This window comes from Callospermophilus lateralis, assembly GCF_048772815.1.
Source record: "Callospermophilus lateralis isolate mCalLat2 chromosome 11 unlocalized genomic scaffold, mCalLat2.hap1 SUPER_11_unloc_1, whole genome shotgun sequence".
NCBI classification, from domain to species: domain Eukaryota; kingdom Metazoa; phylum Chordata; class Mammalia; order Rodentia; family Sciuridae; genus Callospermophilus; species Callospermophilus lateralis.
The window spans coordinates 62,104-80,700 of record NW_027510153.1 but is presented as its reverse complement, the minus strand read 5'-3'; the positions used below and the strand labels follow the sequence as shown (position 1 = coordinate 80,700).

The following is an 18,597-nucleotide window of genomic DNA, read 5'->3' as shown; positions in this document are numbered from 1 at the left end:
TGATATCTCATTGTGGTTTGAATTTGTAATAATTTGCATTAATGATGTTGACTAACTTTTCATGTGCTTATTTGCCATCTGTATATCCTCTTTGGTGAAATGCCTCTTCGTGTCTTTTGCCCATTTTCTAATTGGCTTGTTCGTTTTGTTTTATCTTGTTTTACTTTTGAGTTCTAAGAGTTCTTTATATATTCTAGATATGAGTCCTATTTCAATACATTGTGTGTAAATATATTTTTCTCAGTCTGTAGTTTGTCTTTTCATCCATTTTCAATTGCAGAGTTTGATAATTTGATAAAGTTCAATTTATCCATTTCTTTACTTTCATGGACAATGCTTTTGATAAAAGCTGTCATGTATTATTTTTTTCAGTACTGAGGAATGAATTCAGCAGCTCTCCACCACTGAGATACATCCCCAGAGCTTTTTATTTTTATCTTTTTTTATTTTGAGATAATAGTCTCACTAAATTGCCCAGGTTGGCCTTGAACTTGTGATCTTCCTGCCTCAACCTCCCCAGGAGCTGGGCCTTTAAATCCCAGCTGTGTTCAGTTTATGTTTTATGTTTAATTCTGTGATTTGTTTTCAGCTAATTTCTTTGTAAGGTCTTGGCCAAGATTTTTTTTCCTGATAAATGTCCAATTTCCTCAGCCTCATTTGTTGAAGTCTCTTTTCTCCATTGAGTTACTTCTGCATCTTTGTCAAAAATGTGTTGGGTAGCCAGGTGTAGTGGCGCTTGCCTGTAATCCCAGTGGCTTGAGAGGCTGAGGCAGGAGGATTGCAAGTTAGAGGCCAGCCTCAGCAATTTATCAAAGCCCTAAGCAACTTAGCAAGAACATGTCTCAAAATTTAAAAGTGCTAGAATGTAGCTCGGTGGTTAAGTGTCCCTAGGTTCAATCCCCTGTACCCCCCCCCAAAAAATGAGTAGGGCATATTTATATGGATCTGTTTCTGAGTTCTATATTCTGTTCCACTGACCTATCAATCACTCTCTCTCTCTGTCAGTACTACAGATTTAATTACAGTAGCTCTGTAATAAAACTTAAAATCAAGTAGAATGATTCCTCTCACTGTGTTTTTCTTTTTCAAAATTGCCTTAGCTATTTTAATTCCCTTGCCTTTCATATTAAATCTGGAATAATCTTGTCTATATCTATAAAAAAGCTTGTTGGAATTTTGGTAATAATAGTATTAAAACTGTATATCAATTTGAGAGAATTGACATGTTTATTATGTAGAGCCTTGCAACCCATGAACACCTGCATGTGCCTCTCCATTTATTTCAATCTTCTTTGATTTCATTACTATTTTGTGATTTTCAGCATACAAGTTCTGGATGTGTTTTGTTATATTGAAGCCTAATTTTTTGAGGGGGGTAGCAGGGATTGAACCCAGAGGCACTTGACAACTGAGTCACATCTCCGGCCCTTTTAATTTTTATTTAAAGTCAGGGTCTCACTAAGTTGCTTAGGGCCTCCTTAAGTTGCTGAGGCTGGCATTGAACACAAGATTCTCCTGCCTCAGCCTCCTGAGCCACTGAGATTACAAGTGTGGTGACATCTGACTGAAACCTAATTTTTGTTATTGTTAGAGAGATTAGAAATGGCATCATATTTTTAATTTTTATGTTTACACATTCATTGGTAGCATATAGAAATATAATTGATTTTTATGTTTGTCTTGTATCCTGTGACTTTGCTGAACTTATTTTTTCCATCATTCTAGGAGAGTTTTTGTAAAGCCCTTCAGATTTTCTATGTAAACAATTATGTCTTCTATAAATAAGAACCAATTTACAACGGAATGAGGTGGTGCATGCCTATAACCCCAGTGACTGGGAGGCTGATGCAGGAGGATGGCAAGTTTGAGGCCAGCCTTGGCAAGTTGGAGAGACCCTGTCTCAAAATAAAAAATAAAAAGGTCTGGGGATGTAGCTCCATGGTTAAGTGCCCCAGATTCAATCCCCAGTATCAAAAAAGGGGAGGGGGGTTGACTGTTTACTCTCCAGCATCCAATCCATGTGCCCTTTCTTTTCTGTCCCTTGCTTTTCTTTCTTTATTACTTTAAATCTTCCAGGATTATTTCAAAGAAAAGCAATGACACCAGACATCCTTGTTTTGTTTCCCAATCTCAGTTGAAAAGAATCGAGTCTTTCACCAGTAAGTAGAAGTATAATATCAGCAGTAGGAATTTGTAGATTGTCTTTCTAAAACTGAAGAAGTTCACCCACCTCCTAGTTTTTTTTTCTTTTTTTGTTAGTGTTGTTATCATAAAAGGGAATTGCATTTTGTTGAATAATTTTTATGCATCAATTGATGAATTTGTGGGATTTTTCTTTGTTGGTCTGTTAATATGGAGGGTTACACTCACTCATTTCTGATCATTAAGCTAGCCTTGAAGTCCTAGAATAGGCCACTCTTGGGTCTGGGGTTGTGGCTTAGTGGTAGAATGCTTGCCTAGCATGTGTGAGGCACTGGGTTTGATCCTCAGAACCACATAAAAATAAATAAAGATATTGTGTCCATCTGCAACTAAAAATATTTTTAGAAAAGAATAGACCCCTCTTGGATGTGATATATAATTCTTTTTTTTCAAATAAATATCTTTTTTTATTTTATTAGTTTTTTAAATACATGACAACAGAGTAATGCATTACAATTCTTATTACACATAGATAGCAATTTTTTTATTTCTCTGTATATAAAGTATATTCAAACCAATTTATGCCATTATACATTGTCTTTTTTTGCATTTCAATTCTTAATACACATATATACCACAATTTTTCATCTCTGTTTGTATATAAGATATGTTAACACCCAATTCAAGTCTTCATATATGTACTTAGTATAATGATGACCATCACATTCCACCATCCTTGCTAATATCCTTCCTCCTCCCTTTCCCTCCCACCCCTCTTGAAAATAAATATCCTTTATTTAAAAAAAAAATCAATATTGTTAAAAAGTGTATATGGTTTAACTGCATGTAATATATGATTTTTAATATATTGCTGAAATATAATTGTTGATACTCTGTTGATAATTTTTCTATCTTCATTTATTTATTTGTTTATTTATTATTATTAGTTGTTCAAAACATTACAAAGTTCTTGACATATCATATTTCAAACATTTGATTCAAGCAGATTATGAACTCCCATTTTTACCGTATATACATATTGCAGATTCACATTGGTTACACATCCACTTTTTTACCTACTGCCATACTAGTGTATGTTGTATTCTGCTGCCTTTCCTATCTTCTACTATCCCCCCTCCCTTCCCCTTCCATCTTCTCTCCCTACCCCATCTACTGTAATTCATTTCTCTCTCTTGTTTTTTTCCCCTTTCCCCTCACTTCTTCTTATATGTAGTTTTGTATAAGAATGAGGGTCTCCTTCCTTTACCATGCAATTTCCCTTCTCTCTCTCTTTCCCTCACCTCTCTCATCCCTGTTTAGTGGTGATCTTCTTCTCTTGCTCTTCCTCTCTATTCTGTTCTTAGTTGTTCTCCTTATATCAAAGATGACATTTGGCATTTGTTTTTTAGGGATTGGCTAGTTTCACTTAGCATAATCTGCTCTAGTGCCATCCATTTCCCTGCAAATTCCATAATTTTGTCATTTTTTAGTGCAGAGAAATACTCCATTGTGTATAAATGCCACATTATTTTTTATCCATTCATCTATTGGAGGGCATCTAGGTTGGTTCCACAGTCTACCTATTGTGAATTATGCTGCTATGAACATTGTTGTAGCAGTGTCCCTATAGTATGCTCTTTTAAGGTCTTTAGGGAGTAGTCCAAGAAGGGGAATAGCTGGGTCAAATGGTGGTTCCATTCCCAGCTTTCCAAGAAATCTCCATACTGCTTTCCAAATTGGCCACACCAATTTGCAGTCCCATCAGCAATGTACAAGTGTACGCTTTTCCCCACATCCTCGTCAGCACTTGTTCTTTGACTTCATAATGGCTGCCAATCTTACTGGAGTGAGATGGTATCTTAGGGTGGTTTTGATTTGCATTTCTCTGACTGCTAGAGATGGTGAGCATTTTTTCATGTACTTGTTGATTGATTGTATATCCTCCTCTGAGAAGTGTCTGTTCAGGTCCTTGGCCCATTTGTTGATTGGGTTATTTGTTTCTTATTGCTTAATTTTTTGAGTTCTTTGTATACTCTGGATATTAGGGCTCTATCTGAAGTGTGAGGAGTAAAAATTTGTTCCCAGGATGAAGGCTCCCTGTTTACCTCCCTTATTGTTTCTCTTGCTGAGAGAAAACTTTTTAGTTTAAGTAAGTCCCATTTGTTGATTCTTGTTATTAACTCTTGTGCTATGGGGGTCTTATTAAGGAATTTGGAGCCTGACCCCACAATATGTAGAAAGAAGCCAACTTTTTCTTCTATCAGACGCAGAGTCTCTGATTTGATATCAAGCTCCTTGATCCATTTTGAGTTAACTTTTGTGCATGGCGAGAGAAGGAGATTCAGTTTCATTTTGTTGCATATGGATTTCCAGTTTTCCCAGCACCATTTGTTGAAGATGCTACCCTTCCTCCATTGCATGCTTTTACCCCTTTATCAAATATAAGATATTTGTAACTTTGTGGATTAGTCTCTGTGTCCTCTATTCTGTACCATTGGTCCACCCACCTATGTTGGTACCAGTACCATGCTGGTTTTGTTACTATTGCTCTGTAGTATTTATAGTTTAAAATCTGGTATTGCTATAACGCCTGATTCACACTTCCTGCTTAGAGTTGCTTTTGCAATTCTGGGTCTTTTATTTTTCCATATGAATTTCATGATTCCTTTATCTATTTCTACAAGAAATGTCATTGGGATTTTGATTGGCATTGCATTGAATTTATAGAGAATTTTGATGATGTTAGTTCTGCCTATCCATGAACAGGGTATATTTTTCCATCTTCTAAGATCTTTTTCTATTTCTCTCTTTAGGGTTCTGTAGTTTTTATTGTAAAAATCTTTAACCGCTTTTGTTAGGTTGATTCCAAAGTATTTTTCTTTTTGAAGATATTGTGAATGGGGTGTTTTTCCTCATTTCCATTTCAGAAGTTTTGTCGCTGATATACAGGAATGCCTTTGATTTATGCGTGTTGATTTTATATCCTTCCACTTTGCTGAATTCTTTTATTAGTTCTAGTAGTTTCTTTGTAGACCCTTTTGAGTCTTCTAGGTGTAGAATCATGTCATCCACAAATAGTGATAATTTAAGTTCTTCTTTTCCTATTTTTATGCCTTTAATTTCTTTCATCTGTCTAATTGCTCTGGCCAGTTTTTCAAGGACTATATGAATAGAAGTGGTGATAGAGAGCACCCCTGTCTTGTTCCAGATTTTAGAGGGAATGCCTTCAGTTTTTGTCCATTCAGAATGATGCTAGCCTGAGGCTTAGCATAGATTGCTTTTACAATGTTGAGGTAAGTTTCTGTTATCCCTAGTTTTTCTAGTGTTTTGAACATAAAGCAATGCTGTACTTTCTCTAATGCTTTTTCTTCATCTATTGAGATGATCATATTGTTCTTATCTTTAAGTCTATTGATGTGTTGAATAACGTTTATTGATTTCCGTATATTGAACTATCCTTGCATCCCAGGGATGAATCCTACTTGAACATGGTGCACAATTTTTTTGATATGTTTTTGTATCCAATTTGCCAGAATTTTATTGAGGAATTTTGCCTCTGGGTTTATTAGAGATATTGGTCTGTAGTTTTCTTTCTTTGAGGTGTCTTTGTCTGGTTTCAGAATCAGGGTGATGTTGGCCTCATAGAATGAATTTGGAAGGGCTCCCTCTTTTTCTATTTCCTGAAATAACTTGAAAAGTATTGGTTTTAATTCTTCTTTAAAGGTTTTGTAAAATTCCACCATATACACATGCAGTCCTGGTCTTTTCTCGGTTGGTATTCCTTTGATTACTTCTTCTATTTCATCCATTGGTATTGGTCTGTTCATATTGTGTTTATCCTCCTTATTCAGTCTGGGCAAATCATATGACTTAAGAAATTTATCTACATCTTCACTATCTTCTATTTTATTGGAATCTAGGGTTTCAAAATAATTTCTAATTGTCTTCTGTATTTCTGTAGAATCTATTGTGATATTTCCTTTTTTATCCCGTATGTTAGTAATTTGAATTCTTTCTCTTTTTCTCTTCGTTAGCATGGCTAAGGGTCTGTTGATCTTATTTTTTATGTTATCCCATATCTCTTGGATGTTTTTCTCGTGATTTTTTACCAGCCTTCCTGAGTTGGCTAGACTCCTTTCAAGATGATATATTTTGTCTTCATCATCTGACGTTCTGGCTTCTACTTGCTCCACTCTGTTAGTGATACTCTCATTTGAGTTTTTAATTTGGTTTATAATTTTCTTCATTTCTAGAATTATTGTTTGATTTTTTTATAATCTCTATCTCCTGATAAAGATGCTTATTTTCTTCTTTTATTTTCTTGTGTAATTCATTTTCAATGTGTTCTTTCATTGTTTGAATTTGCTGTCTCATGTCCTCTTTAAGATTCCATTCCATCTGTCTAAGGTATTCCTTGAGTTCTTTATTTAACCATTTTTCTGATGCCTCTAGGAGGCTGTCCTGCATTTTTTTTACTTCTTGCTCTGACTGCTGAGTTACTGTTTACTCCTATAAATTTATTTGGTTTTGTGTGTCTCTGGGGTCTCTCTTTTGTGATGGGAGACTATGACTAGAGATGATGAGTTTTGTTGCACTTTAGTGCAGATTCATTAGTTTCCTAAACTGTGTACGAATTCTGATGGCATATAATGGACTGCAGTTTGGTCTTGGGACTTATATTTAGGTTGAATGATGTGATAGTATTGAGGTTGGTATCTCTTGGCAACCTTGGAAGGTTGCTCTACTGATGAGGGATATTAACAGGAGAATGGTCTGGAATATTTGGGGGAAGCTAGGGTCTTGGTAGCACTATATAACGTCTTGGAACATTGACCTATATATATTTAGTAAATTACACACAAACAGCGTTGTTTTGCTTGGGAGGAAAGGTATTAGAAGGGAAGGGAAGAAGTCACTAAAGAGAATGAGAGTAAACTGATAGAATTCAAGGAAAGGGGAATAAGGAAATTGAAAGGAAATGAAAAGACAAAAGAAAAAAATAGAAAAGAAAAAAAGAAAAAAATTTAAAGAATAATCAAAATAAATAAATAAATAATACAAAAAATATTTAAAAAATTAAATTAAATTAAAATTTAAAAAAAATTAAAAATGCAGTCTTAGAGTTCGATTAACTTCTCTTCCAGTAGGTCGAGCTGTGCCCACTGGGCCAAGCTTCTTCTCTCAATGCGCGGGAACCAATCACTGTGCAGCAGCTCCTCCTCCCCGAGTGGTCCGGGTCTCCAATACTGAGTGCCTCTGGCCATTTCTTGTGTCTAGTCACCTCACCACTGGCCCGGATCACAGGTGATGCTCACCACAATACTGGTTTAGCGCCAGGTCTGCTGCTCACGGGAACCCTATTTTCTTGAACAATTGGGCACACTCTCCCTGCTTGCCAGGTTGTGGAGCTTGGGGCTGAGAGCCTTCAGCGTATTTTGCTTGCCCCCTGGTATCCACGCCCCTGGGAGCTGGTGCAAGAGACCTCAGTTGTCTGTGCTGGTGGGAGCGGTAGCTGGGCGTCCTGCGCCATGGGTCCTGCGCCACTCCTAAATTCCTCAGTGTGACTATCGCACTCACGGAAGAGCTGGGAGGGGCCCTTGATGTTTCCCCACTGTGTGGAGATGGGGGGCTAGAGGGTTACACACCTGTCACCGCTGGTTTCAATGAAGTTATCTCCCCCGCCACATTCTGGTGACGTCAGTTCTCTGCCATGTTGGTATCCCATGCTAATGGCAGCAGTTCGTTCCCTTTGAGGTCCTGACCGGCCCTCCCAAGCCCTGTCTCAATCCTGTGGCCACTGCCTGTGAATGCTCGGTTGGTATAAACCTCTGCAGGATCCGGCGGGACTGGGACTGACAAGGTGTTTCAGCAGGATCCTTTAGCACTGAGCCTGAGCATTTTGTCTGCGAGATACAGGCAAACGGGAGCCTGAATTCAGCCACTCAGGGTTCTGTATGTATTCTGAGAGGAGCAGAATATTCACCCCTGATCCACGTTAGCTCAGCAATGCCTAGTTATCCTGAGCAAACAGCATTTACACAGTTTAAGTCTCCCTATGCCTGTGCAGCTGAAGACGTCAGAGACTTGATACCTCCGTGCCCACCGCCATGTTGGGTCTCCCTATCTTCTTTTATCTGTAGGTTTTTGTTTTGTTTTTTTGGCGATGAGGTCTTGCTAAGTTTTCCATGCTAACCTTGAAATTGTAATCCTCCTGACTCAGCCTCCTGAGTTGCTAGTGCTCCAGGTGTGCACTGCCACTCCCAACTTGCAGTTTTCTTTTTGTGTGCTGTCTTTAATTTGGTCTTCCATTTTCTGGAATAGGTAATATGGAATTTGTGTTAATGTTTTTTAAAACTCTTGCTAGAATTGTCCAGTGAGAACAACTGGACCTAGAAATTTATTTTTCAGGTAGTTTTAAATTTCAAATTCAATTTGTTTGATAGATATAGGGCTATCCAAATGATTTTATATTGGATGAGTTGTAATCTTTTGTGGTTTTCAAGGAATTGATCCATTTCTTCTGAACTGTGAATTTTATGTGTGTAGAGTTATTCAGAGTATTCCCTTATTTTTCTTTTGATGCCTTTAGGGTCTGTTATCTATATACCCTGTTGTGTTCCTGATATTGGTAATTTGTATCTTCTCTCTCTCTCTCTCTCTCTCTCTCTCTCTCTCTCTCTCTCTCCCTCTTTCTCTTTCTGTCAGTCTTTCTAGAGATTTGTCAATTTGATTGATTTTTCAAAGAACCAGCTCTTTCCTTTCATTGATTTTCTACCCTTAGAGTCCTGGAATACACCTCACGTGGTCATGATGAATCATTATTTCAATATGTTCTTCAATTCCATTTTCTAATATTTTGGGTTTTTTTTATTTTCCATCCATGTTTACCAGAAAGATTGGTCTGAAAGGGTTCCTTTCTTGAAATGTCCTTGTTTGGTTTTAGTATTGAGATTTGTCTGGTTATTTGATTGACCTCTGAAAAAAGAGCTAAGAAATATTCTTTTTTTGGTTGTTCTATTCATGGAAGGTATGTGTAATATTAATGGTACAAACACATAGTTTTATGCACTTAGATATGTTCAGAGGCAAATAGTTTCTTCTCTGTGTATGAATCTAGGTGGAGCAGGAAAACATATTTTCTTATTTCCTACCATCTGCCTGACACCATGATAAAAATTTTACATTGATTATCTCATTGTTTCCTTATAAAAATCTCATTGGATGATTATTTTGAATCTCTCTTTTAGCTTAGAAAATTGAGATCCATTGGCTTGCCCAAGACTCCACAGATGTGGAAGTCAAAAGTAAGACTCCAGAGAAGGAAGGTGGCGAAGGGAGGAGAGCCCGAGTGGGTGGAGGGAGGGGAAGGGCGGGAGGAGAAAAAGGTGGGCGGAGGGCCAGGTGGGAGGGTGGCGGCTCACTCAGGACCCGGCGGGGGCAGCGCAATGAGGCAGGTGACCCTGTTCCTTAACGGCAGCCCCAAGAACGGAAAGGTGGTTGCTGTATATGGAACTTTATCTGATTTGCTTTCTGTGGCCAGCAGTAAACTCAGCATAAAAGCCACCAGTGTGTATAATGGGAAAGGTGGACTGATTGATGATATTGCTTTGATCATGAATGATGATGTTTTGTGAAGGAGAGCCATTTATTGATCCTCAGACAGATTCTAAGCCACCTGAAGGATTATTCGGATCACACACAGACTGGCTAACATTAAATGTTGGGGGGCGGTACTTTACAACTACACGGAGCACTTTAGTGAATAAAGAACCTGACAGTATGCTGGCCCACATGTTCAAGGACAAAGGTGTCTGGGGAAATAAACAAGATCATAGAGGAGCTTTCTTAATCCACCGAAGTCCTGAATACTTTGAACCCATTTTGAACTACTTGCGTCATGGACAGCTTATTGTAAATGATGGCATTAACTTATTGGGTGTATTAGAAGAAGCCAGATTTTTTGTTATTGACTCACTGATTGAACACCTAGAAGTAGCGATAAAGAACTCCCAACCACCGGAGGATCATTCACCAATATCCAGAAAGGAATTTATTCGATTTCTGCTAGCAACTCCAACCAAGTCAGAATTACGTTGCCAGGGTTTAAACTTCAGTGGTGCTGATCTTTCTCGTTTGGACCTTCGATACATTAATTTCAAAATGGCCAACTTAAGCCGCTGCAACCTTGCACATGCAAATCTCTGCTGTGCTAATCTTGAATGAGCTGATCTTTCTGGATCAGTGCTTGATTGTGCAAATCTCCAGGGAGTCAAGATGCTTTGTTCTAATGCAGAAGGTGCATCCCTGAAACTGTGTTATTTTGAGGATCCTTCTGGTCTTAAAGCCAATTTGGAAGGTGCTAATCTGAAAGGTGTAGATATGGAAGGAAGTCAAATGACAGGAATTAACCTGAGAGTTGCTACCTTAAAAAATGCAAAGTTGAAGAACTGTAACCTCAGAGGAGATACTCTGGCAGGAACTGATTTAGAGAACTGTGATCTGTCTGGGTGTGACCTTCAGGAAGCAAACCTCAGAGGTTCCAATGTGAAGGGGGCTATATTTAAAGAGATGTTGACACCACTACACATGTCCCAGAGTGTCAGATGAGAATCTCAGCGGCTGGAGGAAGATGTCTGAGATGAAAAATGTTCTCCTAATCATTTTCTTTCTCCACTCTCTCAGTTATCTAGAAAAAATAACACTGTAAAGAAATTAAAAAAAAAGTTTAGAGGATTATGCTTGTTCTCAGCAGTGCATAAGGGAGAAATTGAATTATTTCCATATTCTGATTTTAACAGAAAAGTACTCATTTAATAGTTGTAGGGAAACTTAGATTATATTGCTGCCTTTTGAATGGGGTAGGGAGATATGCTTGGTTTTATGACCAGGAATATAGTATCTATTTTATTTGCTTTTAAATAGGCATGATGTGGAAATCCATCTTGGATTAAGATGCATTTGAGAAATTTAATTTATGAAAAGCACAACATATGCAACTCTATTTATAGAATACCTAGATGCAGTATGGATATTTAAATTGTTAAACTTTATGAAAAGTTTGGAAAGGTTGTTCAGGTTTATGAATAGCTTTAGCAATGCCTCCCCTCTTTATGTACCTGTCACACTGTATGAATATGGTGAGGTCATACTCCCTAAGGCTCTCTTTTCAGGTTTATTTTTATAATGTTTACTTTTAGAACAAAACAATAGCTAAAGTAGAGAAATAGCCTGTTGTTCCTATTGAGGCAGAGAGGAAAGATATTGTTGTACATCTTTATTATATTGAAGATTTATTGGAACTCTCCAGTTGAAGGATGAATATGCCTACAGTTACAACTTTTGAATGAGCATTCCTCAGAAGTTCATTCTAGGCAAGTTCCACTCAACATCAGAGCAGGAGGTTCTGTCTATTTATACTACTAATCTAATTTTCTCAGATGCAATCAATATATAAGCATAGGATCATACTTCAAAACCAAAAAACCAAGGTTCATCTTTAATAGCCACTTAAATAAAATGTCAAATGGTTTAAATTGGGCCAGCTTAAAAATAGGTATCAAAACCAAAACTGCTGCAATTAAGAGTATAAAATTAAAAGGACAAAATAACTTTTTAGAAGGCAATATAATATAATTGCAGCTAAAAATCTTACAGTGGGAAATGAGGATATTTAAACTGGCTATTTATTAAACCATCAAAAGAAACTAATAAATGAAAATAAAGGCATTTGGATGGCCTAAGATATTAATCAGTCAGCACCTGTGGTTCTTTTACTTATATTTGCTGTTGTGTGTCTTTGGTTTTCAAATTGTAACCCAATTTTCCTGAGTCCTTTTCTTTCTGCCATAGCAGAGTCAGGGCCTTTACTTCCCTCCCAATACCCCAGTGTCCTTATATCTGCCCTAGAGCAGGGATATAAGCTGTGTCCAAATGGGTTCTGAATCCTGCTTACTCATCAATTTTAGGAAATGAATCATTAAAAATCACTTCTGTCTCCTTTGGTAGAAGGACATATTTCAGTGTTTCCATAGCTTACTCTTCTATATCTACATATGCACAGCTTTTCTTAACAGTAAAGGAATATGCACAGTGGGAGGAGTCAGACCTTTACAGGTAAAGAAAAGCAACTTTAGAAATAAATTATTTTCTTTGCTTTATTGTTTTTACCAAGACAGATAAGTATTGTATTGAGAGATTCTATTTTCATAATCAATATGTGCCTAAATAATATTTAAATCATTTCACTCTATACTACATTTTCAATAATTATAGAATGTGTTGTTCTTTCACTTAAGGGTACCTCTGTAGACAAACCTAAAACTGCAGAAGGTTCTGAAAGATCTAAACATGGTGTTTTTAGAAACTGCAGGCTTGGGATCTAATGTATACTGCATTAATAAATGATATAAAACAATGAAAAAAAAAGTAAGACTCATTTATTGACCTCGTACCATGTACCAGGCACCACGCTCTGAGATCAGCATCTGCCATAGCACTGACTCCTTCCAGCATCTCAGAGAGATAACAATCATGTCTTTTTCATTGTTGAGATGAGGAAGCGGAGGTTCAGAGAGGCTGAGGAACTTGTCCAGAAGTAAACAGCTAAGATGTGATTACAGCTAGTCTCCAGGGTGCTCGATTGCTATTCTTCAATTGAAAAGTATGTTCTTTGTGTGCTGTAGCCAGAATGTTTCCTTCATAGCAGGGAGTTCATTTTTGTTCATTAGTGACTGCTGCTATTGTTAACAGCTCAGAAAAGAGAAGAGGGCTGAGGGTGTGGCTCAGTGGAGAAACACTCCCAAGCATGTGCAAGGCCCTGAGTTCAATTCCCAGCACCAAAATCTTTTTAAAAAATTAAAGCTGAAAACAAACTTAGGAATAGATTGCTGGGCAGTGGAAGAAAAGACCCCAGGAGGAGGGCTCTAAGTGTTGAGGCTGGGAGACTGGCATGTGGCTTTCCAGACCCCACACACAGGCCACCAGATGAACTGAGGGCTCAAGTAGTTCAGTGGAGGGCTGGACTTTGGTTGGCCCTGGTGTCTGCTCCCTTGTCATGAGAAATAGCTTCCTGGGCTAGACCTGGCCAGACTGGAATTCCTCTGCCTCTGTGCAGACCAAACCTGAATCTCTAGTGACTGAAGTCATGGGAAAGGACAGATTGATAGGGTTAGGAAAGAGAGGTGTCCTGAGGCCGTAGCCTCTGACCAGAGGCACAGAGGGGGCCTTGACTGAGGCTAATATGGCAGAGCTGGGGACATGTCCTTACAGATCAGTGGGTCCAATTATTTCATTGTGTAGGGGCAAACCAAGGCTTGGAGAAGGGTGGCTCAAGTGATGGGCTTGTCCAAGGATACACAATCTTGAAGGGCCATGTGAGGGAGAGCACAAGCCTCAGTTGAGCTGTGTCGAGTGGAGGGCACCCAGGGGATGTTTGTGCCTGTGAGATTGCATCCTTCCTTCTAACCTTTCTATAGAAATGCCTGTTATGCACTGTGCTGAGGATAAGTGTGGCCCTGAGGCCTGCCTTGTGTATTAGCTAATTTGTGTATGCCTTAAGGAGCAAGTGACTTGAGTACTCTGACCTTCAGATTATTCATTTGTACCTCATGATAGTAGCCACCTCATAGTACTGAGGTTCAGATTAAATGAGAAAATATACTCACAGGAAACACTTAGGACAGTGTCTTGCATGTAGAAAATACTGTGTTAATGCTATTGTTATTATTGGAGGCCTTTGGGTTGGGTTGAAAAGATAGATGCTCAGAAGTCATCCGCCTGGGCCAGGCATGGTGGTGTGTGCCTGCAACCCCAGCAGTTTGGGAGGCTGAGGCAGGAGGATTGTGAGTTCAAAGTCAGCCTCAGCAACTTAGTGAAACCCTGTCTTTAAATAAAAAGGGCTGGGATGTGGCTCAGTGATTAAGTGTCCCTGGTGTAATCACTGGTACCAAAAAATAAGAAAGAAAGAAAGAAAGAAAGAAAGAAAGAAAGAAAGAAAGAAAGAAAGAAAGAAAGAAAGAAAGAGGTGCCTTTCCTGATTGCACTCTAGATGGTGCGGCACTGGCTGTGCGAGTTTGGGCAACTCTCTTCCCTCTCCGAGTTCCAGCAGCTTCTTCTGCAATATGTGTAACATGAGACTAATAAGACTCCCTCCTTGTTCTCAGGGCTGTTGGAGGCATTCAACCCAACCACAGGGACAAATCACCTGGCTCACAGAAGGTCAATGGTAAAGGGTGGCAGACATTCTAAGTGCTGTTGAGACCCAAGGAGAGAAAGAGAAGCCCTCTCTATGGTTTCTATCTCCCAGGGCCTGTTTCTCACACACCTAAAGCTGGCTTCACGGTCTTCCTCACCAGAGCTGGGCAAGAGCTCTAGTCCTCAGGCCCTGCTGTCTCTGTTCCTGTCCCCAAGCCAGCTTGCTGACTTAACTTCTACTTTTCACATAACAGTAGGGGCTATGAAAGAATTTTTTTGGTACCAGGAATTAAACCCAGAAACACTGGACCACTGAGTCACATCCCCAGCCCTATTGTGTATTTTATTTAGAGACAGTATCTCACTGAGTTGCTTAGCACCTTGCTATTGCTAAGGCTGGTTTGGAGCTCACGATCCTCCTGCCTCAGCCTCCTAAACCACTGGGATTACAGGCAGCATGCACCACCGTGCCCGGCTTGTGAAAGCAATTCTGAGTTAGCACTGAATCAGGGACAGAGCCAGCTGCAGGCCCACCCTCCCACAGATGGCCTTCAGTAGAGACACAGAGCCTGCTTGCAGCTCTCCCTCCAACCTGAGTGGACCCATTTGCCTCAAAGCCTCCCCTGCATCTAACCCTGGTCTTGGGCTCAGTGGCAGGGAGCAACAGTTGGAATGGGAATCAGAGACACCCAAGATTCTGAGTAGAGTCCACTGCAGCCCCTCCACTCCATGTCCCCACACAGTTGAGTTTAGGGGAGGAATAATATAGCTCTACAAGAGCAAGGAAGGGAGTTAAGACTGTGTAGCAATGATTCCCATTCTACAGAACAGAAAGCTGCAGCTCAGGCCTGTTGAATGCAGAGTTAAGATCACAATTCTCCTTAGTGAGGCCCTAAGCAACTCAATGAGACCCTGTGTGTACATAAAATATAAAAGCATGGGGCTGGGGATGTGGCTCAAGTGGTAGCGCACTCGCCTGGCATGCATGCGGCCTGGGTTCGATTCTCAGCACCATGTACAAACAAAGATGTTGTGTCCACCGATAACTAAAAAAAAAATACTAAAAAATTCTCTCTCTCTCTCTCTCTCTCTCTCTCTCTCTCTCTCTCTCCTCTCTCACTCTCTCTTTAAAAAAAGTAAAATAAAAAAATAAAAGCAGGGTGGTGGCTGAGAAGAAAAAAGGGGCTGGGGTTGTGGCTTAGTGGTTAAGTGTCCTTGGGTTCATTTCCAGGTAACCCCCCCCCCAAAAAAAAAAATCACAATCCACGTCTGTTTTTTTTTTTTTTTTTTTTTCTACCAGGGATTGAACCCAGGGGCACTAAAGCACTGGGCCATATGCCCAGCCCTTTTTTTAATTTTTTTTTCTTTTGAGATATGGTCTCACTAAGTTGCTTTGGGTCTTACTAAGTTGCTGAGGCTGGCTTTGAACAGGCAATCCTCCTGCCTCCAGCTTCCTGAGACACTGGGATTACAGGTGTGCACTACGCATAATGCAGGTTATTTCAATGTTATCTTTTCTAGAACTGGCATATGCCAGAACTCGAAAAACAATCCTTGTTTAAGGGATATTTAAGTCTCCCTCCATTTTGTCAATGAGTAACAGTGGGGCCCAGAGTGAAAAAAGGATTCATCCAAGATCCCAAAAAAGCTGTGAGAACTAAATCCAGACTCTTCATTCCTGGCCCCAGGCTCTTCCCAGCCCCCAGATGAGGAGAGGCTCTAGGTTCAAAGGCTGCACCTGGGGTGGGTGAGGGGCCTCCAGCACAGTAAGGGATGCTCTTGGTTCCTGCCCAATCAGAACTCTTGTCTTCACACTGTTTTGTACCTCTGAGGACCCTCTCACCTCCCTCGTTGGTACTCTGAGGAAGGCCTTTCCATGGGACTGAGCCCTAAACAGATTCATAAACCTGAGTTGAAGGGTGAGTGTCCTCAGCTGAGCCTCTTCTCTGTGAGCCTCTGCTTCTGCAACCGTAAAATGTCGTGTGTGGTGTGTAAAGCAATGTCGGAGCAGTTGAGTGTGAGCATTCAACTTCCCTCAAGAGCTGGTGAAATTCCTAATGCCCAGACCTTACCCCAAATTGCTGAAGTCAGAATCTGTTAACATAGGGCCTCCTCTTGGGGTGGGGAGTATGTGTCCAACCACGAGGAGATTTCAGGAGTGGTTGGGAGAGGGAGATATCTAAGGCCTCCTCTGCCTCATTTTTGCTGAAATTCTGGGACCCATTCAGAGGGTCTTGGGATGGGACGGGGATGAGGCCTTGTCGCTCTCCTCCCACAGCCTCTACACAGAGCATGCCAGCCCAAACTCTAGGCCACTTTCCCAGGGTTAGGAAATTGCTTTGGGGTTTCTGTCACTGTCTGAATTCCTACTGGGACATTGCTCCCATGGTAGGAGTCGACTTGTCCATGCCCCTCCGCTGCCTCTTTGCCTGACATCCCCCTCTGGTCTGGCTGACTCCATGTGGCAGGCTCCGGAATCAGAACAGACTCAGGGTGTGAGTCCTCCTTCCTTGGCCTCTGTTTTCTCATTGATAAAGTGGATTAGTAATGGCGCTTGGAACTACTGTGAAGATTGGCTGAGCTGAGGCCTGGAGCATGCCTGGCACTTGGTGGGGCCCAAGGGAGCACGTAGCAAAGTAAGTCCCCTCCCCTGATGCCCACTGCTCAGCCCTGGGGACAGCCTGGTGTCTGCCTTCCTCAGAGAGACCTCCCAGAAACGGACTGGCCCTCAGTTCTGCTCCCTGCCCTGTTCTGAGAGAGAGCAGTGACAATCTGCGGCCTGCCTGTCTTGCTTCCTAGTTGTGGGACATGTTCATTTCCACTTGCTTTGTGCCACCTTCCCAGCAAGCCCAGGGGGAAGGAGATGAAGTCAGAACTCAGAAAGCATGAATCCACTGCCCAAAGGTGCTCTGCTTAGAATGGGCAAGGCTGGGATGGAAACCCAGAGACCTCTGGCTCTGGAGTCCCAGATTAGGAAAGGCTCTGTTCCATGTGAGGACCAAAGCTAACATCAGCACCCCTCATGGAAGGCACAGATGCTTGTTGAAGGTGCTGGTGGGGCTACCAGGGCCAGATATTAGCTGCACATCTGTGTGAGTTCGCCATCACACCTGTATGCACACCTGCATAGCTGAGGTCGGGAAGGACTATAACAAATACAAACAATATTTGGTGGGCTGACCATGTGTGTGTGTGTGTGTGTGTGTGTGTGTGTGTGTGTGTGTGTGTCTGTGTGTGTGTGTGTGTGTGATAGTGGAGATTTAACCCAGGGGTGCTTTACCTCTTAGGTAAAGTCCCCGCTTTTTTTTTTTTTTTTTTTTGAGAAAGTGTCTCACTAAGTTGCTTAGAACCTCACTAAATTGCTGAGTCTGGCCTCAAACTTATGATCCTCCTGCCTCAGCCTCCCAAGTTCCTGGGATTACAAGCATGCACCACCATGCCCAGCTTAGGCTGACCATTTGAAAGCAGGCCTTCCATACTAACCAGCACACAAAGAGAGGGAACAGCTGACATTTTCTGAGAAGGATGTCAGTGGAAATGATAAATGATATTTCCACTCGCTGAGCACAACACAGCTTCTTCCACACAAACTTACACATGATAATAAAACTGGCAGTCGTCTGTACTTGTATGTTTCTAGATTTCCAACATAAGCAAAGCTTTCTCTTCTCATTTCCTCCAGTGATGTATTTATTCAACACTTATTTAGTGAGCATCTATTATGTGCAAGTACTGTTTGAGAGACATCAGTGAACAACATAGAAAAAGATCCCTCTCCTTATGGAGTCCAAAATGCAGTGACAGGAGGCAAAAAGTAAATAACATATTTAAAATATATTGTGTGACTAATGGTAAAAAAGTGCTATGGGAAGAGAATAAGATCATGGCATTTGCAGATAAATGGATGGCATTGGAGAAGATAATGCTAAGTGAAGTTAGCCAATCCCCCCCCCAAAAAAAAAACAAATGCCGAAAGTGTTCTCTGATAAAAGGAGGCTGATTCATAGTGGGGTAGGGATGGGGAGAATAGGAGGAGTAGATGAACTCTAGATAGGGTGGAGGTTTGGGAGTGGAAGGGAGGGGACACGGGGTTAGCAGGGTTGGTGGAATCCCATGGACATCATTATCCAAAGTACATGTATGAAGACATGAATTGGTGTCAATCTACTTTATATACAATCAGAGACTAGAAAACATTGTGCTGTATACATGTAATAGAATTGCATGCATTCTGCTGTCATTTTTAATGGCTGCTGTTAAGTA

The 18,597-nt window shown here is 40.5% G+C and overlaps 1 pseudogene; it reads left to right on the top strand.

Annotated features, from left to right (window-relative positions):
* The first annotated feature begins 9,582 nt into the window (after positions 1-9,582).
* Positions 9,583-10,766, top strand: LOC143390152 (BTB/POZ domain-containing protein KCTD9-like; annotated as a pseudogene).
* Positions 10,767-18,597: the final 7,831 nt, after the last annotated feature.